This window comes from Daphnia magna, unplaced genomic scaffold (genome assembly GCF_020631705.1).
Source record: "Daphnia magna isolate NIES unplaced genomic scaffold, ASM2063170v1.1 Dm_contigs021, whole genome shotgun sequence".
Taxonomy (NCBI): Eukaryota; Metazoa; Arthropoda; class Branchiopoda; order Diplostraca; family Daphniidae; genus Daphnia; species Daphnia magna.
In genome coordinates, this window is record NW_025533118.1 from 1,125,500 (window position 1) to 1,132,793 (window position 7,294).

The 7,294-nt window shown below is 33.7% G+C and overlaps 1 pseudogene; it reads left to right on the plus strand.

Moving 5' to 3' along the window:
- Nucleotides 1-2,625: 2,625 nt before the first annotated feature.
- Nucleotides 2,626-6,999, plus strand: LOC123477397 (annotated as a pseudogene).
- Nucleotides 7,000-7,294: the final 295 nt, after the last annotated feature.

Consider the following 7,294-nt stretch of genomic DNA (forward strand, 5'->3'; position numbering starts at 1 on the left):
ACAATAATTTTCAACCAATCAAAACCCGGCTGGAACCCCTGGGGAACAATAAACATTTTGGGGCCCAATAACCACGGCATAGCCTTCCATCTTTACCAAGGTAAATCTCTCAGGGATAAATAGTACATAATATGTCAAAGGTGGTGCAATGGTAAGACATCAGGTTAAATATCAAAAGTTCTCATTTTCAAATCACGTGGGAGACAAACATTTTCAGAAAAATCGTTTTATCACTAAATTTTGGGGGTAAAAACAACGAATTTTTTTTTTGTCAAAACCACGAAAATTCGTTGTGCATATCAATAATGTAGCCTAATTTTCAATTTTGAGCAAGAGAATACTATATATACAATAGAATACTATATATATATACGAGAGTAATAGAATACTATGTATAATATATATAGTATTCTATTGCTCTGGTAAAACTGTAGGAAAAAAAACAAAGGGTTTCTAAGAATTCGGCAACTCCGGTTGATGCCGCAAAAAAGGGATTTCCATAATTTCGTTTTTTAACCACCCCTAAAATCGTTGGACATAAGCAAAAAAACGTGAAAATTAGGCTACAGGTAGAGCTAACGTAGCTATTTTTTAAAAGCCATTTTGCGTCTTCGTAGCCCTAGCTGTTTGCAACAAAAAAAAAACCAAAGTGACGTCATTTGCATCAGGTCCTGTCGAATTTCTAAAGACTTTTTCATCGAATTTTTACCCACCCTTCCCATTAAAATAAAATTCTGTAAAAAATTACGGACGTTCTCACTATTTGTGAAAACGTACACACAAAAAATAGTACCATTTGGATGAAAATTGTAGCACTGAGAGAACCGCAAAAACGGCATTTTTGCATTATGTTCTCTCAGGCTTCCAAAGACTTCTGATAGGTACTGTATTTTATACAAGACTATTAGGACTTTCCCTATTAATACTTATTATTACTATTTTTTGGCAAACTGGTGTCACCTCGGTTTAACAACTGGCAAATCTTTGAAAGTGCCCAATCGGTCAGGTTTTTATTTCAAATGAACATATACAATCAGTCATTTCAATCGTACGAAAATTCATGCATCGGCTGCACTGTTAAATAATGGCCTCCATTTTTAGGTTGACTAATATTCAATGACAATATTAGAAAAAACCCTATATTTGGTTACAACACTTTCTCACAAGTATCGGTGACTAAAATGTCTTCAGTTTTAAAATTTTCTGTTAATCTTAAGGAACCAAACCTAATTTAGCGATAAGGCTAACTACGTTTTGAAAAACATAAGCCTATTTTGTGACAAGTTACCTGAAGTAAGTTACTAGCTATAACTACAAATCAGTTATTTAATCTAAGGGATTTCTGAGTTTTAGAACCACGCTTAGAATTTTTTGGGCTATTTTTTGTGATTTTGTTTACCCTCTTAAAAATAGGCTACTTAAATTTTATAAAATACATTTTGTACGATTTTTACTTTTTAATGTATTATAAACTTTAGCTGCAAAATCACATGTTAGTAATATCAAAAATTTTTCAGAAAATTTTTTATCACCTTACCTATCTTACCCGTATTTTTAGCTGAATTAGGTTATTAACTAATAACTAATGTGGCGTAGCGGTAGAGTATGAGACTGCAAATATAAAGTTCCATGGCCATCCTGAAAAATACAGTCGCGGTTGTAAGTTTCTTTACGTGTAGCTAAAAAACCCGCCCTTTTAGTTGGTATTGGCGGATGGTAGGGGAGAGTGGGGCTAGTTGGCAGGAGGGCAAGTTTTCAATTCCCAATTTAGAAGAATTGTGTGAAAGAGGTTTTATTGAAATAATTCATAGTCAAAGATGTTTATCGTGCGCACATTTTTGCAAAGTTTTATAAATTTATCCCAAATATTTTAGGAAATAGAAAATAACGAAATTTTTTGCGTCAAATCCACAATAGTTGCGTGCTTGGTATTCATCAATTTTATCTTTTCTTGGTACGCATATAATTTTTATAAAATATAATTTTTATAGAAAATTGTGTCCTCTATTGAACTGTAACAATGGATTTGTTTTAATCAATTATAAAGGAGTAATAAAAATTTTTATTTGAATAAACCCCGGGTTGGGGCAAGTTGATACATTGCAACATGGGGCATGTCGGCATAGGCATTATACATGCATATGTATAGTACATGGCCTGTCAAAATGTCAGGGAATTGTAAGTCGAATTTTTGCTAGATATGACTTATGGTGAACAGTGGTATGCATTAGAGGCCAAAATTTAGCACATTTTAGGTTTTTCACTTTATACGATGTTCACCTGTGAAATGTTTGCCTGAATTATGTATATTATTTTTTTATTTTTTGCATTTAAGGCTATTAATCTTTATGTAAGTTATCACAACTTATTTCTGAGTTTCCCACTCTAAAAAACTATAGGATTTTTGTTTATTGTAATGTTATTCTAGTTAGTTTACAACATCAACATTTCACTGAAATCCGTATTTGAAATACATGGGGCCAACTTACCCCACTACCACTGCCAACTTACCCCGCTAGTGGGGCATGTAGGCAAATTTTTTTTAGCTTTTTGAACGTTAATTTCGATATGAATTCTTCAACGTAGATCAAATTAAAAAATAGCACGAGAAAGCTGGTTATCTGAGCTTTCTTTTACAATGTTTTGGGTGTCAAAATATGAAAAATTAAAGAACCCAGAGAAGAAATTAAAAAAATAGTACCAACTAGCCCCACCCTCCCCAATGTGCCTATGGCAGAGGTTGAGATACCTTATTTGTTCTATTTTTTTCTTCTTACACCCTACCCCTCCGCCCATATTTACTTAACCCTTCTTTTATCGAAAATTACTATTTTACCACGATGTGTCATACGATTACGTAGCCCTACACAGCAGCGGTAACCTACTTTAATGTAAGTATTTCAGTAGGAAATTTCCTACTGATTGATTAAGTAGGTCGGAAATCTACTAAATTTGCAATTTTCTTACTTAAAACGAGTTTTCCAAGTCACTTACTGTAAATTGCAAATACTTATATGTGGTTATGCTACTTACACTTACCATCCCACTTATAAATAAGATGGTAAATGGCATTTTAAGTATGAAACATTCGAAATAAGTATGTTTTAATTTAATAATCTTTATTCAAGTTTTGCGAAACATACTTGACCCATTTTTAATACTGACATTTAAAAGCTGTATCAAAATTAAGTATCGTTTTCCCAAATTTAAGTACTTTTTATACCATTTAAGTTCTTTAGTTAAGTACCTTGCACAGTGAAGCAGGTTGACTAAATCAAAGTCGTTAAAATTGCAAGTATCTTGTAACTCTGACGAATTTTGATGATCAAACACTACTCATGAACTGTCAATTGAAAATCCATCAACTTTTTTTGAACACATCAAATTCCATCACAGGAATACCGGTAAGTTTATAATGTTGCACTGTTAAAAAAGGTAATGATTTTCGGTAGATAATTGAACATTATTCTTTCTATCTTTTTCTATTTCAACTAAGAAAACGATATTTAATTTAATCAAATTAATATTAGTATAAATTTATTCAAATTATAACTATGAACTTCAAAAATTTTATCAATCGGTGGTGTTTGATTACAGAATTTTAGCACGTAAAATCAAATGATACCATTTCTGGGGGAAAGAAACAAAAGAATGGAACAAATAAGCTATCTCAACCTCTGCCATAGGTATATACCATCCGCCAATACACAGTAAAAGGGCGGATTTTTGAGCTACACGTAAAGAAACGTACAGCCACGACTGTAAGTATTCAGTCGCCGCTGTGTAGTTACCGAGACATCGTATGTTCCTGTATAACGGAAAGTTCCTTGTGGGAAAACCCTAATTCCAATGACTACGATGAAGGGTTTCAATTGCCCAGACATTGGGAACTTCAAAATTTTGAAGTGTCTCTATTTTCTGACAATGATGGTCTATTTATCTTTGCGCACCTCCACCAAAGAAATTAGAGCGGTGTATAGAAACACAGCTACTAGCAAAAGCGATAACATTAGCTCCATCCGATTTCCGATTACACACATCGTAAAAACGTATTATGTTATTGATTTGTATGGTTTTTCACAGATTATAGCAAAGTTATTCTTGTTAAGATACTGTCACCCAGATTTCTTTTTTCCCCACATAATCATATGATAATTATTACGAACCGAGATGAAATTCGTAAACTGGTTCACAGCAGACACACGACGTCCTCCATTTTGCATATGTGCAAATACCTTTTATTGGTTTTGCGCAATATATTATGACTCATTTTTACGATGGCTCGGCTGGAATTGAAGCTGACGCTGCTGGCTGTATGTGAGGTGTAAGGTTGACTGAACTCATTTAGATAATCCCATATATTTTTGTTGAAGTAATGTCGATTAAGAAATTGATTTCTTTCAGAATTATTCGATGTCAACTCAAAATGCTTTTGTGGCGACAATTCATGTTGCGTTTTAAGGCTTTGGGATGGAATAATATCCTTGTATAGAGCGAGAATTATCCAAAGCATGACGGTTTCTTTCCTAGCGATCCCAACTAACATCTTGAAAGTGTGCTCTTCAGTATATCTTAATGAAATATTTTTAATAATATCATTCACATTAAACATTCTTTCTTCTTTCTAAAAGTATGATAAGCTTTCCTTAATATACAATTTTAATTACTTAAAAAGATACATTTTTAAGACAACTCCATTTCGGGGCAAGTTGGCTTGACAGCAGTTGGCAAGATGCCTGAGTGAATTGTACCTGTCATCGTATCGAATCATGCCACCAGTGGCCCATGTAAATTCAATATCTAACACTAGAACATGAAGCATTTGTATGTTTTGACCTAATAATTTACCTTTATCTTTAACTCCACTGTAGTTTTATCGTTTAATGGCATCCCACATAGCAACGGGTAATCTTTAAGACATCCCAAGGATATCCGGTAGTCCAAAAGACATCTTGGACTAAAAAAAGATGTCCTTAGGATGTCTTGTTAGGGATATTTTGGTACAAGGACATGCCTGACAAAAAAAGATGTCTTTAAGATGTCCCGTCAGGCCTACTTTTGGGACAAGACAAAAGAAGACTAAAAAAGGATGTCTTGAAGACGTCCTGCCGGGGATACTTTAGGACAAGGGCATGCCAGACCAAAAAAAGATGTCTTTTGGATGTCTTGTTGGGGATACTTTGGGACAGGGACATGACTGACAAAAAAAAGATGTCTATAAGATGTCTCGTCAGGCCTACTATTGGGACAAGACAAAAAAAGACTAGAAAGCATGTCTTTAAGATGTCCTGCCGGGGATACTTTAGGACAAGGGCATGACAGAACAAAAAAAAATGTCTTTTGGATGTCTTGTCGGGGATACTTTGGGACAGGGACATGACTGACAAAAAAAAGATGTCTATAAGATGTCTCGTAAGACCTACTATTGGGACAAGACAAAAAAAGACTAGAAAGGATGTCTTTAAGATGTCCTGCCGGGGATACTTTGGGACAGCCCACACGGCACAAAGATATCTTTTTTTTGGGATAACGATGTAAAGTCGTACTAAAGATATAAAATTATATCTTTAGATATAAGATCGTGTCGCCATGCTAGCCATGTCGTAAACGACATGGCTAAAAAAATTGCAATGATAACTATGCCATAAATAAGATGTCAATAAGGCATCAACGGTATGAGAACTTTTTAGCATGACAACTTCAGCTTTAAAAAAGTTGTCTTAAAAATAACATTAATAAGAGTACCTTTTGCCAACATTTTAAGCTAAGAAAAATCTGTAAAAAAGTTTTTTTCAGGTGACATCTTTTTTACATAATATCAACTGCTTTAAATAGGTTGTCTTTACTGGAAGAACATTTGGTCAACACTATCCAGCTAAAAATAAGATGTAAAAAGGATGACCTCAAAATTATCATATTATTATCATTTTATTATATATTATATTATATTACATGATATATATATATATATATGTATATATGTATATTATTATATATTTATTATAAATGAAACGCAACTATGATATGAAAATACTTACTTACTTTAAGTCTTACTTATTTATATAATTTTTTTGCTGTTGTTATCTATTTCACGCCCTTAAAAGCAAATGCGTTATAAACTATTGTCGCAACTCTGTATTTGTCTTTGTTACAAAAAAAGAGTTGTGGTAACCTAATTTCTCAGTTGTAATTTTTCTTGCGTCAGTGGCGTGCTTTTACCTCATGCAAAAGGATAGGTTAACAAAATATTTCGAGTGAAAAATGATGTTTTTTGTTGTAAAAATTATTGAATCTAACGAAATTGTTGTTGTGCCTGTGCATTGGTACAAGTTTAGCGACAATAAATGTGCCTGGCCCATAAAAGATGCACAAAATCGTGCTGAAAGGGAGGAAGTTTTCAGCACGAGGTGGCCACGCTACAACGCCAAAGTGATTTCATCGCACGATAAGTTTTACATTATACAATTGTTTTACTTAATTTTCAAATTTGTTTTTAGATCCGCATAATCCGACCATTGGGGGGAAATGATCTGGGGAAAGTTTTAAGAACGGCATGGCGTTACTTTATGTCCGACAAACTATTGAATCAGTTAACGTGGAAAGGACAGCATAAAGCCAATAGCAAAAAACCAAAGGACATTAAAGGCTTGCAAACCTACCGGCTCCCTTCGGTTATTTATAGTAAATATCAATTTATGAATCCGTATATCCAATCGATATTTTATGTATTGTTTGGCGTTACAAATGTGATGTAATATTTCTAAAAATGTTACAGATGCAATTAAAGAAGAAGGTGGAAATTACGCGAACGTTTTGTTTGAGTGACCTCAAACTCAGCGCAGAATTTGTCACAAAGGCAGGTACTCGCTTGGCTGCTAAGCAGAAAAAATTGGTGGAAAACAAAGATATGTAGTTTGTCTTTATTATTGCTGTAACCGCCAGGAAAAACTGCCCATCTTTGATATTGTTGTATGTTAATACAAAATATGCAACATCGTATTCATGTATACCTTTTTTTCATTATATGTATATATATATATAGATATTATATACAGTCGCGGCTGTAAGTTTCTTTACGTGTAGCTAAAAAACCCGCCTTTTTACTGTGTATTGGCGGATGGTATGTGCCTATAGCAGAGGTTGAGATACCTTATTTGTTCTATTTTATTGTTTCTTACACCCTACCCCTCCGCCCACATTTATACTTAACTCTTCTTTTATCGAAAATTACTATTTTACCACGATGTGTCATACGATTACGCAGCCCTATTATCTCACACTCTAAAGAAATGAA